Below are 19,413 nucleotides of genomic sequence, written 5' to 3'. Positions count from 1 at the left end.
GAAGGAAAACATAAGCAAAAAAAAATATGTATGCTTTAATCTGCATTCAAATGCCATCAGTTCTTTCTCTGGATTTAGGTACCACTTCTCATCGTAACTCCTTCAGAGTTGTCTTGGATCATTGTATTGCTGAAAATAATTATTATTCAGAATTGATCATCTTAAAATATTGATCTTACTTTGTACATGGTACATTTCACTTTGCATCAGCTCATGGAAGATTTTCCAAGTTTTTCTTAGAGCATCTTTCCCATAATTTCTTATAGGGCAATAGTATTCCACCATAATTACATATCACAATTTATTCAGCTATTTCCCAATTGATAGCCAAATTTCCCTTCAATTTCCAATTCTTTGACCCCAGAAAAGAGCTGCTCTCAATATTTTTGTACATAGAGGCCATTTTCCTTTTTTCTTTTTTTCTCTTTTGGGATACAGATCTAATAGTGGTATTGGTAGATCAAAGGGTAGACAGGGTTTTATAGCCCTTTGGGCTTATTTACAATTTGCTTTACAGAATGGTTGAATCAGTTTACAACTCTACTAGCAATGCATTAATGTCTCATTTTTCTTATATCCCTTCCAACATTTGTCATTTTACTTTTCTGTTCTATTAGTCAATCTAATAGGTATATGGTAATAGTTCAGAATTATTTCAGTTTGCATTTTTCCCATAAATAGCAAGATAGAGAATATTTTTGTATTACTATAGATGGCTACAATTACTTTATCTGAAAGCTGTTCATAACTTTTGAGCAGTTATCAATTAGGGAATAGCATCTACTTTTATAAATTTAACTCCATTTGAGAGAAACTTGCCTCAATTTTTTTTTTACAATTACTCTTGCTAACTTAATTTTTCCCCTATTTATTCTATTCTCTTTCTTCTTTTACTCTGTCTCTCCTCCAGTGTTTTGCTTCTGACAATCTTCTCCTTCAATTTGCCCTTCCATCATCCTCTCCTCTTTTCCTCTTCCCTTCCTACTATCCAGCAAGGTAAGATAGATATCCATAGCCAAGTGAGGCTCTTTTTAAGTCAGTTTTAGTGAGAGCAAAATCCACTTCTTCACCCTTCTGTTTCTCCTTCTTCACTGTAAAAAGCTTTTTTCTTGCCTCTTTTATGTGTGATAATTTATTCCCATCTATCTCTTCCTTTCCCTTTCTCTATGTTCCTCTCTCACCCCTTAATTTTACATTTTCTAAATATCATCCCCTTATATTCAGTAAAGCCTGTGCCCTTGGTCTATATATACTTCTTCTAACTGCCCTAATAAAGTTATTAAGAGACACAAGTATCATCTTCCTATGAAGGAATGTAACATTTTTTAAATTTTTTAACCTTATTAAGTGCCTTACAATTTTTCCCTTTCCTGTTTATCTTTTTATACTTCTGTAGAATTTTGTATTGAAAGTCAAATTTTCTGTTCAATTTGGGAGTTTTCATCAAGAATACTTGAAACTCCTTTATTTCATTGAATATCAATTTTTTTACTCTGAAAGATTTTATATATATATATATATGTTGTTGGCTAAGTGATTCTTGATTGTAATAATCCTAGATCCTCTGCCCTATGGAATACAATATCTAAACCCTCTGATCCTTTAATGTAGAAGCTACTATATTTTGTACTATCCTGACTTTGGCATCATACTTGAGTCATTTGTCATTTCTTTTTTATTTTGGAGTTCTGGATTTGGCTGGGAGTTTTCATTTGAGGATCTCTTTAATGAGGGAATTGGAGGATTTTTTGGATTTCTATTTTACCCTCTGGTTCTAGAATATCAGGGCAGGTTTCCTTGATAATTTTTTAAAAGATGGTGTGCAATCAAAGCTTCTTAAAGTGTGAGTCATAACCCCATCATATAATTGAATTGAGGGGTTATGGAACTCTAATTTATTATCAGTAAATATTTACTTTTGCCTATTTTATATAATTATGTATTCAGGATCACATAACATTTCTCAGAAGAAAATGTCTCATGAATAGTAAAGTTTAAGAAGTCCTGGTCTAGGCTCTTTTTTGAAAATGGCTTTCAAGTAGTCCAGCAATTTAAAAATTTTTTTCTCCTGGATCTGTTTCCCAAGTCAGATGTTTTTCCAGTGAAAGATTTAATATTCCCTTCCATTTTTTATTCTTTTGGCTTTGTTTTACTTTTTTATGATTTCACATAGTCATTAATTTCCATTTTCTCAATTCTAATTTTTAAGGAATTATCTTCTTTGGTGAGATTTTGTAACTCCATTTGTCCAATTCTACTTTTAAAAAAGTTGTCGTCTTCTAGAATTGACCATTTGGTCAATTCTATTTTTTCAGAAGCTTTTTTCTTAAGTGAATTTTTATGTTTCTCTTTCCATTTTGGGCAGTTCTACTTTTTAAGACATTCTTCCCCTTATTGGATTTTTGTATTTGCTTTACAAATAGTAAAGATTAAGAATAATTAAGACAAATAGTCTTAATTTTTAAGGTGTTGTTTTCTTCATTTGTGTGTGTATAAGTCCTTTACCAAGCTATTGGTTTGTTTTTCATTATTTTCTGGCATCACTTTCATTTCTTTCCCCAATTTTTTCTTCACCTCACTTACTTGATTTTCAAAATTCTTTTTGAACTCTTTCATGGCCTGAGAGAAATTCATATTTTTCTTAAAGGCTTTGGATGTAGAAACTTTGATTTTTTTTTCATCTTCTGAGGTTGTATTTTGATCTATTTTGTCACTATAGCAACTTTCCATGGTCAGAATCTTTTTTCTTTTGTTTGCTCATTTTCCCAGCTTATTATTTTACTTTTAAGTTTTTGTTAAAATAAGACTGCTTCCAGGGTTGAGAGTGCAGCTTCAGGGTTTTTATGCAGCTGTTTTCAGAAATACTTCTAGGAATTTGTAAGTTTTCAGTTCTTCCAAGGTAATGTGATCTAAGGAGAGGTGAGTTACTACTCACCTGGCCTATGTTCTGGCCTATTGGAGACCACAACCAATATTTTCTGTCCTGGAACTGTGAAGACAGCTGTTGTTCTATTGTGGCTACAGGTTCCATTGTGCCAATGCTCCTCCTCAAGCTGGGATTACCATCCAGAACTGTGACCCAGATATGACTATGGTCAAAGCAGAGTCCTACCCAAAATATGGGCAGAGTCTTGCCTCGGTGCTAGTAAAGAGATCCTTATAATCTCTTTCTGACCAGGTGTTTGTCTCCCTTGCCATCCATTGGCTGATGGCTCTGGAATCCACAATTGCCACTACTGATTCAGTGGCTGCCAAGGCTTACTCCTACTTTGCTGGGGTCTAGGGCTGTGCATGCTTTTTAAATTTTTTTATGATAGCTTTTTATTTACCAGATATATGCATGGATAATTTTTCAGCATTGACAACTGCAAAACCCTTTGTTCCAATTTTTCCATTCCTTCCTCCCACTTCCTCCCCCAGATGGCAGGTAGACCAATACATGTTAAAGTATATGTTAAATACAATATAAGTGTACATGTCCATGCAGTTATTTTGCTGCACAAGAAGAATCGGACTTTGAAATAGTGTACAATTAACGTGAGAAGGAAATCAAAACTATGGACAGACAAAATTAGAGGGATTGGGAATTCTATGTAGTGGCTCACACTCATTTCTCTTAGTTCTTTCACTGGAAGTAGCTGGTTCAATTCATTACTGCTCTTTGGAACTGATTTTGGTTCATTTCATTGTTGAAGAGGGCCACGTCCATCAAAATTGATCATCATGTAGTATTGTTGTTGAAGTGTATAATGATCCTGTTCATTTCACTCAGCATCAGTTCATGTAAGTCTCTCCAGGCCTTTCTGAAATCATCCTACCATCATTTCTTACAGAATAATAACATTCCATAACATTCATACACCACAATTTATTCAGCCATTCTCCAATTAATGGGCATCCACTTACTTTCCAGTTTTTGGTAGGGCTATGCATTGTGCAAGAAACCTTTCCTGCTGACCTTCTAAATTGTCTTTGGCATCTGTGGTCTAAGAAATCTGGAAACTGCCGCTGCTCCCACTGATTCAGTTGCCCCAAGGCCTGTCTCTGGTTTGTTGGAACCCAGAACTATGCTGATGAGATCGTTTCTACATAAGAATCCACTCTCATCTTGCCAGTCTTCCAAGTTGTCTTGGGCTTGAAAATTTGTTTCATTCCATCTTTTTGTGGGTTCTGATGTGCTAGAGTTTGCTTAGCATCATTATTTAAAGGTATTTGGAGGTTTGAAGAAGAGCTCAAAAGAATACCTGCCTCTTTTCCACCCTTTTGGTTCTGTCCTCTGAATCAAACTGTTTTTAAAAAGCAATTTAGAATTATGCTAAGAAAATGACTAAAATGTCTATAGCCTTTGTATTAGAGATTCTACTGATGGCATATAACTCAAAGATCTAGAAGACAAAAACAAAACCTAGGCAGTTATGTGTGGACCTTGGAGCTACAATGAACACAATGCCAAATCTGGGGTCAGGAAGATTCATCTTCCTGAGATCGATTCTGTCCTCAGACTTTTGCTAGTTATGTGACCCTGAACAAGTCACTGAATCCAGTTTAGTTCCTTTTTCTCATCTGTAAAATGAATTGGAAAAGGAAACAGCAATCCACCCCAGTAACTGTACCAGGAAAACCCCAAATGGAGTCATGAAGAGTTGGACATGACTGAACAACAATAAAATATGGGCATATGCCAAATTTTATGAAACCAAATTTTTGTGGCAGGAAAGAAAAATTTAAAAGTAGGTGGCCTTCAATTGGGGAATGGCTAAACTTAGATGGTAACATATGAATAAAATTTAATGAATGTCATGAAAGGGAAACAATGGATATTAAGACTTCAGAGAAGTGTGGGAAGACATGTGAAACTATGCCAAATAAACTTAATACAGAGAATAATGCACATAACTTCAATAACATATCTGAAAAGAATAATATAAAGAAATTATATCCTGTGTAATCATAACGGCCATCCATAACCTAGAAGTAGAAATAAGAAAATATATCTCTCTTCCTTCCTTGCAGAAATTGAGGACTATGTATGGGAAACATTACACATATGGTCTCACTTGGTTGCTATATCTTTGAATTTTGCTTAGCTGCTGCTTCTGCATTTTTTTTTAAAGTATTACAGATATGGCTTGCTGAATAGGGAAAAAGGGCAGACATACATTTTCTTATTGCTTTTTTAATGTTCTTGGAATGAATTTGAGTTAATTAGATTTCCTGACAAACTTTCTCTGAATTTAATTGTTCTTTCATTATTTCATAATACAATACTGCCAGAATCTACCACACTCTTCTGTAAGTTTCATGATTTTTTTATTCTGAAATAGCATTATCCTTAGCCCTTTTATCTCTCTTCTTGGCAACAAGACCAAGTGTTTGTTCTCTGAAGTGGTTTCTAAATCTTTTGGTTCTTTTCTCAATGGTTATTAAGTTTCATTGGTCAAAATTCTACAAGGAATTATGATAATCAGTGTCAATGTCTGTTGTTTTGTCTTTCTTATTTTTCAGCATTGGTAGATTGTTTAAATAGTTTAGATTGGAGTTGTTTTGATTTCATACAATATTTTCTTCTCAATTTTATTCTTCCTTCTAATTTGCTATTGATTTTGCTCTTTGCTCTGTCAGCTGAGTGTACATGGAAAAAGATTTCCACATCAGTAAATATTTTCTGTGTTAAGTTGTGATTATTTCAGTTTTTGTAACATTTTGAAGTACACATCATGACAAATAGTCTATAGGTTGTCAACCTTTACAACTTTGTTGTTATTTTATCCTGGTCCACATTTTTCCACATATTTTTATCATCATACCTTGTCATCAACTCACCTTTCTATTGAATATTCCAAATACCAAAATATCTGCTGTTCAATCATGTCCAATTTCTCATGAACTCATTTGGGAATTTTTAAGCAAAGATATTGGAATGGTTTGCCATTTCCATCTCCAGGCCATTTTTACAATGAAGAATTGAGGTAAACATGATTAAGTGACTTGCCCAAGATCAAACTGATTTTAAGTATCTGAGGCTAGATTTGAACTCAAAAAACTGACCTTCTTAATTTTAGGCCCAGCATTCTATATGCCATACCCCATAGCTGCTTATCAAAGTATGTGTTAATTTAATCTGGAGGTCTCATATATGTCATCAAGTCTTCTAACTCCTTATAATCTGTAACATTTTCTCTGTGGTCATTTTGCAAAGGCCTGTCACTAGCACTATAATACAAGATGGCTAAAAGTCTATGAAAATTATACTTCTTATTCCCTTGAAACACTAAAACTAACTCATGAGCTCCATTTTTTTCCTTTCTAAAGAACAGCTCTGAGTCATCTTTCCAATTAGCTAAAATATCATTATATCTTCTCATTTCACTTATAACAAATGTAAAGACATTCCTTTTTTCTTTGTTGCTGGAAAGAAGTGAGACAAAGGTCAGCAGTCTTTCAGTCTTTTCTAATCAACACTGCCTTGTGATTTATATAGAACATAAGAGATAGGGGAATGGGAAATTGTTTCCTTTCTACAACAGCGTCATTCATCATCTTTTGTTTTTTATATATTCTGCTATTATTTTATTGGATGCTATTATTTTGACCTATGTGAGTCTTCTGATCAACAAGTAAAAGTAAGCATGCTTAAAAACTTGACTATTCTCTACAAGTATTGCTCCCCAAATCCATGGAATACTTTCTTTGTAATAATTTATTTATTTTAATACATTATGAATCATGTGGGGAAAGAAAAATCAGAGCAAAAGAGAAAAAATCATGAGAGGAATAAAACAGAAAAAAAGAAGTGAACATAGTATGTGTTGATTTACATTCAATCGCCATATTTTGCTGGATGCAGATGGCATTTTCTGTCCAAAATCTATTGCAAGTGCTTTGGATCACTGAACCTCTGGGAAGAACTAAGTTTTTTTTTTTTTTTATAGTCAATCATAACACATTCTTGCTGTTATTTGTACAATGTATTCCTGGTTCTGCTTGTTTAACTCAGCATCAATTCATGTAAATCTTTCCAGATCTTTCTAAAAATCAGCTTGTTCATCATTTTTATATAACAATAATATTCCACTATCTTCATACACTACAACTTATTCATCCATTCCTCAACTGATGAGCATCTACTCATTTTCCAATTCTTTGCTATCACAAAAAGAACTGCTACAAACATTTTTGCACATGTAGGTTCTTTCCCCTCCTTTATGATTTTCTTGGGATATAGACCCAGTGTGGCAGTGCTGGATCAAAGGGTATGCACAGTTTGGTAACCCTTTGGGCATAGTTTCTGGAACAGTTTCTTACCATAATAAAAAATACATAGGGACAGATTTTTTTTTCTGAAGTACTAATGAAAATACCTACATTAACAAAAAACAATAGCTTACATTCTGTAGTCTAGGCTAGTACCCTCTCTCTTAGAATAGTTGATTGTTCAATTATTTTAGTCATGTCTAACTCTTCATGACCTTATTTGGGTTTTTCTTAGCAAAGATTCTAGAAGTGGTTTGCCATTTTTTTTTGTAGCTCATTTTACAGATGAGGAAACTGAGGCAAACATGGTTAAGTGACTTGCACAGGGTTACACAGCTAGTGTCTTAGGCTAGATTTGATCACAGGGAAAATGAGTCTTCCTGATTCCTGAAAAGTAAGCCACTTTGCCATGTGCCTGCCCCCGTAGTTAACTACCTGGCATTTATTTGATATTTATTCAATATATGCTTTCTATCTCAATATAAGATCCTTGATAGCAATATTTTATTTTGATATTCCTTACAAAAAGCACAGTACATAGTACATAGTAAACACTTAATAAATGATAATAAATAACATTTTAATAAATAATATGATATAAATAACAGATGATAATATATAAATAGTGCTTCATGGTTTATATATATTATTCTATATATTATTTCTATATTATTTCATTTGATCCTCAATATATACTCTCTGAATTAGATGCTATTGCTACCTTTATTTTATAGATGATGGACTGAAAGGCTTTAAGGAACTTACCCAGAGTCATATAATAAAAGTCTAAGGCAAGATTTGAAATAAGCTCTTTCTGCCTCCAATTCCATCATACTACCAACTTGGCTTGCATGATTAGTTGGTTTGTTAAATGCCCTAAAGAAAAATTAAATATTATAGAGATAGAGAAATTAAATGAATTTGGTAAACTTCACACATTTAGTGTGCAGAAAATTTGAGGCTACAGCCTAGGGCTTCTGATTCCTGGTTCAGTGTTTCTGCACTCACCAGGTGCACTATCACTAAGTATCACTAAGTGATACTCAAAGAGACAGGAGAGAAAACAGAGATAATATGATAGTGGTGAGGCACAAATTTTTTCATTGCATTCTCTCATAACCTAATTTAAATGAAGTTTTACCTCTTAAGCTCTTTGCTCCATAGTTGTAGCCTCTGTTACTTTGTTTTTTTGTATTTTCCAATCAACATTTTTATCTTTATTTATAATGACCTCAGACAGAGACAGAGAGAAGCAGAGAGAGACAAAGACAAAGGGATAGAGAAATATACTCAAATAAGAAAGCCATTCCTTTTTCTATCATTTTTTGCTAAGGCATTTACATTTTCCAGAAGAAGAAGGGATATAGAGAGGAAGAGGAAGGAAAGGAAAAGAAAGGAGAAAGGAGATAGTAAAGAGAAAAGGAAAGAAAAGGCAAGGAAAGGCAAAGGCAGGGCAGAGCAAGGCAAGGTAAGAGATTTCTTCAGGCAGGTGTGCCCTAAAGTTTTGTTCTCATTCCTCCTCTTCACTCTCTTGTTTGGTAATGTTATTCAGTACCATGATTTTTCTAGCCCCTTTATAGAGATAATCCCCAAAGGAATATCAAAATCTCTGACCTCTTTATCCATTTCTAGGTGTACACCTATTATGTGCCAGGCACTATCCAAAGCACTTTATAAATATTATTTTTATTTGAGCCTGACAACAGTTTCTGGGAGGTAGCAGAGGAAATTGAAGTTAATAACCATCTGAGAATGAATTTGAATTTAAGTTTTCTGTTGGGCATTCTAGTTATTCAAATCCACAGCCCCTTTTTCTATAGTTCAACCTTGCATTTGAGTTCAATTTCCCCAGAGAAGTCTCAATACATAAAAGTGGTCCAAGAGATTCTTTATCCCATTACTGCTCTGTTAGCATGACCTGAGGTGTACTAAGCTTGCACATATGCACATTCCAGGCTTTCATTCTTCCTGATTTCTCTTTAAATGTCAGTTTTTTCCTGTACAATGTTCCCACTGAGTACAGTCTAGAAACAGAGAGTGAATGGAGATAATTTGGTACATTATTTTGTAGAATATAAAAGGTAATTTCTACATTCCACTCCAGATGTCTCCATAAAGTGAAGTTCTTTATTTTGTCATGATGTGCTTGTCAATAAATGTAATTATGGGGGAAATGCTATTTTTTTTTGTGTGTATACACACACACACACACACACACACACACACACCCATATTGAAATATGTGTGTGTGTGTGTGTTTGAAATTGCTTTCCAAAGAGAAGCAATGGAGGAAATGATGTAAGATATGAGGTCTAAATAATTTTGTTATAACAAGGTAGAAATAATTAGCAACCATCATCAATATGATTATAATTGATTAGAATCAAAATAATCTAAAGGTGAAAGGAACCTCTGAGCATATTGGTCCTCCCCAGAAAGAGTATAAACTTTTTTAAGGGCAAAGATTGGTTCTCTTTTACTATTATATATGCAGCTTTGGGCACAGTGCCTAATATAATATTAAATGCTTACAAATTTATTGATTGATTTCTCTTAATCCCTTTTATTGGAAGCATTCGTCATCTTTTACTCTTCCTCTCCTTTGACTGACCTAGTGTTGATTAGGTATCCACAATCTCATTTGCCATAAAGGAAATGAACATTTATCATTTATCTAATCTCTCTTTTTTTATTCTGCATTTCCTTAAGACTTTAGCACTACCCTCATTTGTGACCTTAAGTTCTCTCAACCAGACTATTCAATTTTCCTCCTGACTGTTTCTTCCACCTTTTCCATTCACTTTTTCCATTAATCTGTCTTATTTATAATTGTTGTAATAATCTTTCTGATTCTCAGCTCTGAACATAGTTTCCTATCTATTTAGCACTTGATGCTTTACAAGTATATTACATAATTCATGTCACTGTAATCTCACAACATTCTTATTTGGTAGGTTTGTAAGTATTATTGTTCCCATTTTGTAGATGAGGGAACTAAAGTTTGTATCACTGCCTGCTCAAAATAATGTGGAATTTACATATTGGTAGCATGCAATTTTGGAAAGAACATTGAATTTGGAGTCAGAGCACTTGGATTCAAATAACTTCTTGCTAATCCATTCATTACCTGTGGGACTTGGACCAAGTCCTAACCTGTTTCATCATTTATAAAAATACAAGAGCTGTAGCAGACAATTGACAAGGTCTCTTCCATCTTTGAATTGGTAACTTATAGATAGCATTTTGATAGTGCTTTAAGACTTGCAAAGTATTTTACAAGTATTATTTTATTTCATATTCAAAATAACACGAGTTAGATAGTGTTATTATCCTCATTTTACAAATAATTAAAAAACCCAAGGCAGATAGAAGTAAGTGACTTGTACAGGGTCATACAACTTATAAATATCAGATTATGATTTTGAACTCATCTTCCTGACTCCAAATCCAGCATTTATATATTGAGCCATCTAACATCATAAATGTCATCATAATTTTTTTTTCTCACAAAAACCTTTCCAGTGATTTTAAAAATATCATTTGGACTCAACAAATATGTGCTTATTTCCTTTATTTCACCTTTTTAATTACTAACCAATTCCACATGAAAAGGTCTCAAAGAGACATTATACTCTACATTGGCATAATAATCTACACAAGGTAGGTGTTTATGGCTTATTAATTAATTAATATTTGAGATTCAAAGATTGTCCAAGACAAAATTCAAACATTAAATTTCCCCATTTCCTTTGACATATTCTCTTCCTATTCCTGATTCCTGCAGTCAGGTGTTCCCTAAAGTTTTTGTTCTTATTTCTCCTTTTCACTCTCTTGTTGGACAATGTTATTCAGATCCATGATTTTTTCTAGTCCCTCTATATAAATAATACCTAAAGGAATATCTCTATCTCTGAATTCTATCTATTTCTAGGTAGGCATCTCCAGCTATCCAAAAAAACATCACTATTTGGACATTTTTTTTGGTAGCTAAAACTCAACATATACAAAGTCAAGTATATTATATTATATCCCCAAACCCCCCTCTTTTCTTATGATTTCACCTATTTCTGTCAGCAGCTCTACCTTTTCTCCTCTATTCAAAATTTCTCTTTTATTCAATAAGTTGCTAACTCCTGTTGATTCTCTAACCACAATATCTTACAATCTGTCTCCTCTTCTCCCATACCTATAAGTTACATACTACATTTATTTGTACGCTCTTATTATCTTACTGCTCTCATTAGATTGTAAATTCAATACCGAAGGAATCACATATAATGTACTTATCCCTTTATCCTCTGTAGCACTTAGGACAATAGCATTCCCAAAATAATTAATACATTAAATTACTGAGTTCTGATAACTAGACTAAGTGCTATCAAAAAAAAAAAAAAAAAAAAGACAGACCATACCAAAAAAGCCCCCAAAACTAAAAAAACAAAAACAAGAGATCTAATCATGACTGAAAGATGGTATGGGATTTGGAACAATAATTAATGGGAGATTTAGTCTTGGACCTAGCAGAGACAACCATTTTTATTTTATCGTCTTTGACTAGAGCAATACTTGGAACATAATAGATATTTAAATAAATACTAGTTAATTAATATATTAATTTTCAAATTTCCCTAATGTTGTCCTTGGCTGTAAAACAAATTAATGCAGGCCTTCTCACCCAAGAACATTCTTCTACTATGTTGGCTCCCTTTTCCAATTGCTGATTTCCTGCCCAGGGTCTCCAGTTTGAAGAGGAGCCTAAGTTGCCCATCCTCCATTCTTCTATCATTGCTGCTTCTAAATTATAGGATTTTGCTGCTATAATACTTTAACTATTGTCTCACCTTGGAATTTCTTGGAGGAGTTAAGGGCTTCTAACTGTGGAATATTATTCTCATCTGTAGTCTTTTCATCCCAGAACATCTATTATTCTGGTGAATTCTTTTGGAGCTTTCCATTTAGGGAGGGGCAGAGGTCAGCTAAAATTCACTCTTTTCCCAGTTCTATTTCTCACTTTTTGAATTTCAAGACTATGTCTTCACCAGATGCCTTCCCTCCTACAAACATGGTATTTATCTCCCTTTTATATGATGCCTTCACACATTATAATGGAAATCCTTTGAGAATAGGGACCATATTTCTCTTTATTTATATTCATATACTACTGTTTAGTATAATGTCTGGGGCATAGTATACATTTAATAAATATTTGTTCCCTAACTTGATTATTTTCTTGCTTGATGAATAGAAAAGACCATTCATGATCTGGGAGCCTAGAGGGAATTTTTTTTTAAAGCAAGATATATCTATATATACATATATAGATATATATGTATTATATATATACATACATATATATCTATATATGTATGTATGTATTCTTGCTTTGAATTCCAACTGATCACTTTAATGCTCCGAGTTCCAGTTTTCAAAATAAAAAAAAAAAATTGATCTCTCCCAGATTTAAAATTCTATTACCTGGTTCCTCTAAAGTGCAATTATATGATTGACCAGTCAAAAAATTAAAAAGCATTCATCACCACCCACATTCCCACACTGACTGTCACTGCAAGCTGTGTAATAGTACGCAAAGTACTATACAAACTATTAAACTATGCAAATCATAAGAATAATGATTAACACCTTATTTTTTTCCTTTCTTTCTTTTTTTTTTTTTTTTTTTTTTTTGGCTGAGACAATTGGGATTAAGTGACTTGCCCAGGGTCACACAGGCAGGAAGAGTTAAGTGTTTGAGGTCAAATTTGAACTCAGGTCCTCCTGACTTCAGGGCTGATGCTTTATCCACTATACCACCTAGCTTCCCTTTAATACCTTCTAAACATAAAATGAAACTATAATATCATGACTTAACACTATTTTTAACATAATGGTTATGTCTATAATTGCATATGTATATACATGGGAAATAGAGGTCATAAAAATGGATAGTGTGCAGGACTTAGAGTCACAAAGACCTGAATTCAAATCTGGCTTCATTCACTTACTAGCTGTGTGACTCTGATCAAGTCATTTAATCCAGTTTACCTCAGTTTCCTCATTTGTAAAATGAATTGGAGAAGGAAATGGCAAACTACTCAAGTATCTTTGTCAAGAAAATCTCATATAGGATCATAAAAAGTTGAAAATGATTGAAAAATCTCTAAATAACAAATTATATGGAGGACAAGAAAAAGGAACAAAGACTGTGGGTTTTAGTCCGTCTGGTAATAACTTACAAAATACCTAGAGATAGGCTGGGTTTAGAGTCTATTAAATACTACCTCTGCATTTTATAAATGAGGAAATTGAGGCTAGAGAGATGAAGTGACTTCCAAGATATCAGAGTCAGAGCAAGTGCATTGTTGACAACTTTTATTTCATTAATCCTAAAATCCTTTGCTTTTTTTTTCCTACATAGAGCATAATTAATGAAAAATTCCTCTAAATATCTAAAACTAGTATAAGAGAAAAGAACAAGAAGCTTTCTGCATGTTTTCAAATGCTAATCATTTCCATGTTGCTCACAATTTAATAAGAATGCCAGAAATTACAGAATACCATTCCACTGAGTAAAGGAAGAAAGAGAAGAGCCAAACATAAATGGCAGTGCACAAAATTAATTGTATGGAGAGTCCTGAGATTAAAAAAAAAAAATAGTCAAGAGTAAGCTAATGAACAAATATGTTTGCACCTCTGTGTCTCCATATAGCTTGACTTCTCAATCCATATGGCCACAAACACAGGTTAGGTAATCACAGCATTTTAGAGCAAGTGATATAGTTCTATATGTGATTTCGAGATTTACATCTGTATTCTGTATACCACACCCTGGTTTTCAATATGGTTAACATGCACTTGGAGTAGCAATTATCTTTGCCATGGCTTTAAACTTTTCCTTAATGCTTAATGTTTATGCTTTATCCTGAGTGTTTCAGCCTAGTAAGAGGGTCAGTTTCCTGGATAAGGGCAGGGAATGCAATGCATTTTTAAATGCAGATCGTCTGATCTGCTCACTTAAGAGCTTCAGTACATCATTTTGCAATCACATATCTCAGAATAATTTATACAATCAATTAAAGAACATTATCAAGGGATGATTTGACAACTGTTGCCATGCCAACCAGTGAAGTAGACAGAGCCTCCGTGTTTAAAGGCTGCACCTGGTGATAGATGGAGCAGATTTTGAGGACTCAGACAGAATCGCAGATGTCCAAAGGTGTGGAGGGAACATGATTTAAAGCTTTGATGTTGTGCCATTTTTACTGGCGAAAGGGTGTTGATGGCATGTTGTTCACTTTCTCATTAAAATTCTGTCATTTTTCACAAAGTGTTCTGCATTCAGAGCTGAAAACTGAAGTGAGAATGCACTTTACAGACTGATAAAATATGATAGCGAAATGGAGGATGTTCATTTGCAGGCTGAATTAATTAAAAAAAAAAGTTTGTGTCAGTGCATTTATGAAAAGCCCGTTAATCAAGCACAACTTTACCAGCCTTAATGGACATATCTTAAACACTCTAGCATTAATATTTAAAATTCTAGTTAGCAAATGGCTTCCGGCGCATTGAGCTAAAAAGTATTTAAAATGCGTCATTGCAAGAACACAATAACAGGAGCAGAAAATACACTTTCTAATAGCATGCCACACTCTTCAGAAAATTACTATTTGCCATTTTAGGTTTTGCACTTAAATCTTTGCCCTTGGGATTTTAGGTTTGCTAAGACAGAAATTCATTGACATACAAATACATACATATATTTGTACACACATACACTTTCTCTTGTGCAAAATGGGAACTATCTTCAGTGAAAAATTGCACCCTAGAAAATAGTTATCAGTGTTATTCATCACTAGTATAACATTTACTACACTTTAGAATTTTCATGAATGCCTCAGCTTCTTTTTTCTACATAATGTCAAAATCCATTGACACTTAGGGAGGGAGATGGTGACATGTGCTCAAGAATCAGAAAAATCTGAGTTTAAATCTTGCCTCAAACCCTGAGAAAGTCAATTAATCTCTCTCAGTCTCAGGTTCCCTACTTGTGAAATGGGGGAAAAATCACACCTACTTCACAGGGTTGTTGTGAAAATCAAAACAATTCAATCTAATAATTATTTATTAAGTATTTACTATGTGCCAGGCACAGGAGATAATGAATAAAAATGAAAGACAGTTACTACTCTCAAGCAGCTTATAATCTACGGAGAAAGACAGCACAAAAAAGGAGGAAGGAAAGCAGAGGGGGAGGACACTGCAGCTAACTTGTACAGAGCATCTTGTTCCATGTATTTAAAACCAGGCAGAGCAATAGATGCTGGTCTTCTAGACTCTGCCTTTTATAAAGAAGAACATTGAAGGAATTTGATACTTCATCCTCCAGTGCTCCAATCAGAGGAGTGGAAAGACTGGGAGATGTGGTATTACTCAAGAATTGATTTAACAGCATGTTGGTGACTTTAAAAGAGAGGAACTTATACTAGGAGACACATCTAGTTTTCTGGAATTAAAAGCAGGCAGAGCAGCAGAAATAAAGTAGAACTCAAATTATAAATTATTGTAAAGCTCCTTGCAATTCTTAAAACACTATATAAATACTTTGCTTTTATTATTTTGTTTTTAATTTTTTATAGTAAGTCCTATTGCATGTGTTAAAATGGAGAAAATATATTAAAAGAAGTGAGGGACTATACATAATTCTCTGATCATTAACTTTCCTGATTTATTTTTCATTTAAGGAAATCAAGTACCATTTTTTTTTGTTATCCTATACTTTAGTTGATGTCCAAAGCACACTGAGAAGGATGTAATGATGTAACAGAGAGAGGTAGTCCCTTTATCTTGGAATGCATTCTGGCTAGTCAGAAACATCTTAAGTAGTGTCTTGTAAAGAGGCATGTACATTTCTGTGCCTTGAAAATTTTTTTTACTGGTAGATATTCTTCACTATTGACAACAAAGTTTCATGAATTTCTTCCCAAATATAATACAATAATATTTTATGTTTAGAAAGCACAGTACAGGTTTCAAGGAACTTCCACATGCTTTCATTTGATGGTGCTAAGAATTAGAAACTAAAAGGTTAAGTATCTTGTATAGGGACCACATATAAGTTTGCTTCAGAGGCAGATCTTAAATCTTAGGTTTCCTGACTCGATTTACCAAACTACCTTTCTTGAAATCTGTAATCTTACAGAAAAACCCTATAAATACTCAAAACAAATCAAGTTAACAAGTATTAATTGAGCATCTATCAACCAATCAATAAACATTTATTAAACACTTAACAAAGATATTGCTAAGTGCAGGAAGTAATGCTCTAAGCAATGGGGTACTGTGTCTATCATGTGCCTGATTCTGTGCTGGGGATGGAAGCAAAAGTTAAAATAAACTTTTCCTGCTCCAAGTACCTGCTCTCAAATTGCTTACAGAGCATTATAATACTTGTATTTTATACTCTTGCAATGAAGAAGTGGATATTAGGTATACTGCTCTTTGAGAAACTTGTAGAGGAGCATAGGTACTATGGAGATAGTAAAGAGATGTTTGACTATATCATCTGATGAACAAGACACTGTTAACAAATAACCACTGTTCTGCACCAGTAGCTGGGAGATGTTGTTCAGCAAATGGATACCTTATCATCACTGTTGCTTCTCATGGTCAAAGATTAAACAGATATCAATATCTTTGAAGAGAAATTCATAAAATAGAACCCAATGCTGACAGCATCCCAAATAATGATCAAAAAACATTTCAGAACTTTGACTGAGATTCTAAAGGCTGCTAAGACTGACCAAAGACAATTAATGCCCTGAACATCCTCTATAATTTCTCTGTCTCTCTGTCTGTCTGTCTCTTCTCTCCTTCTGCTGTAAATTCTCTATTGCAAAATATCTTAATTCTTTGGTGCTCAAATAGCAAAAAGGTACTTTTCTTTTTGCTAATCTCTCAACAATATTACTCTACCAAATAACCTGAGTGCCTTATGGACAATGAATCACATAAGACTTTACTTCTTAGTTATATGTGAGAAGTTGCATGGAACATATCTTCACAGTAACAAAATGAATAGAAAAACACCAATAGGCATGCAGTTGGCAAATGTCCACATTCACAATTCATAAACTATTGCGGGAGATAGAATTTGCAATTTGAACAACATAGAACTACAGAATCATAAAATCCCAGGTAAGGAAAGTCTACAAAGGTAACCTAGAACAATCTGAACCTGAATAAGGCTTTCTTTAGAAGATCCCTAAGAGAACTCAATACCTAGTAACCTACCATTACCTCGCAAAGTTCATTCTTCATCAGAAGAAGGATGGATTTTGTTTGTATGTTTCTTTTGTTCTTGCTCACATCAAATTAAAATCTATTTGGCATTCCCATTCACCGTTCCTCCATCAGCCCTCAGTGGTCATGTAACAGTAGAAACCTTTCCCCATATCCTCATCCTTTATATATTTGAAGAAAACTATTCTATGTTCCTCCAAATCTCCTATTCCACAATCTAAACAGTTCCAGTTCCTTCAACTGAATCCAACAAAGCATGGTTTCAAATGTTTTCAATCTTAGTCACCTCTGAATACAGATCATTAGTGATACTATTCCTAATATGTGGTGTCCAGAACTGAAAACCATACACCAGATGTGAGTTGCTCAGAATACAGTGGAACTATTTTCCTCATTAAGGGCATTCCATCTGTAAATTGAATTGAACTTGGTTCATTTGAATTAGCAGCTAAATGTCTTCCAAATTTACAGAATTGCATTTTACTCAAAAAAATCTAATTTTTACAACTTCCTGTAGAATTGAACTATTGGATATAGGTGAAATATCCATCCGACACCTCAGATTTTAACTCCATTAAATGTAGATACAGAATCATCTGTAGAAAAAAGTCCTGAAATTTTGCCTCTTCTGTCTTCTTTCTATTCTTTTATCTGACATATAAACTTATTCTTCATATCTTAGAAGAGATTGATTAAGAGAAATAAAACTAGCATTTAGTAGACTCTAGACAGGCAAAGCCATATAAATGTGTAAAATTAGGGGTATTCTAGAGTCATCTCAAGGATAGTTAGAAGAATCCATTTTAAAATGATGTTCAATGACAGCAAACACTACAAAAAAGTGGGGGGCCTGACTTCTCATCTTATTGACTAATAACTTTAAATTGATGAAGAAAATATTAATGCATATTAAACTTAAAAGTATGGCCTATATATATATTTTGAGAGCTAGTTGTTAAACATTTAAATATATAGGCAGCACACCTCTCCCGAAAGAACTAAATATAAAAAGCATTTTTTTCCAGAGAATGAGTCATATCATTAGAGATCTCATTATTGTAATTCTTCATTTGTCACTAGAAGTGATGTTAGTTCTGTCCAAGATATTTAAGACAATTCCCTGCATGGAAGACACATTAAGAAGAAAATACTGTCCAAACAGACTTGAAAGCTTAATGTAAGAGGATTACAAAATGACCACTTGGAGGGAATTAAATACATTTGAATTGCCACTGAAAAAAATGTGGTAAAATTTGGTCCAAGAGAATTTACTACATCCATATGGCATTGTTTGAAAATGAGATGAAACTAATTATAATTATACAAAGGAATTCGTTCACATGAAGAGTACCGAGGTGCCACAAGACATGCTTTTGGGTACAGTTTATTTCACCATGTGTAGAATCTGACTCATCCTTACTTTGTGTGCTAACTCTTTGAAGAAGGGAACAGCACATGTTGATTGCCTATCCATGCTTTTGATTCTTCCCTTCAAACTTCCATCAGTAAAGATATATCATTCATGCATTGTCAACCCATAGAAATGAATAGATTTAAAGTCCATAAATAAATATTTACTTTCATATGAGGGATATATTTTTGATATCAGAAAAAAGTCATCAGTAAAACATTTCTTTTAAAAGAATAAGTATTTAGAAATGACAATGTTGATTCTGAAATTATTTAAAGTTTATTCGATAGGATATATCAATTTTATATAGTATACTTACTGTTTCTCTTCTATTTAAAAAATCACTTTTCCATTATACCTCTCAAGTCTGGTATATGTCATTTTGGTGGGGATTAATAGCATTAACAAATTAAGTAGCACATTGGATAGATCACTGGGTCTGAAGTCAAGAA

This window comes from Sminthopsis crassicaudata, chromosome 1, assembly GCF_048593235.1.
Source record: "Sminthopsis crassicaudata isolate SCR6 chromosome 1, ASM4859323v1, whole genome shotgun sequence".
Lineage (NCBI taxonomy): Eukaryota > Metazoa > Chordata > Mammalia > Dasyuromorphia > Dasyuridae > Sminthopsis > Sminthopsis crassicaudata.
Note: the sequence above shows the minus strand (reverse complement) of the source record.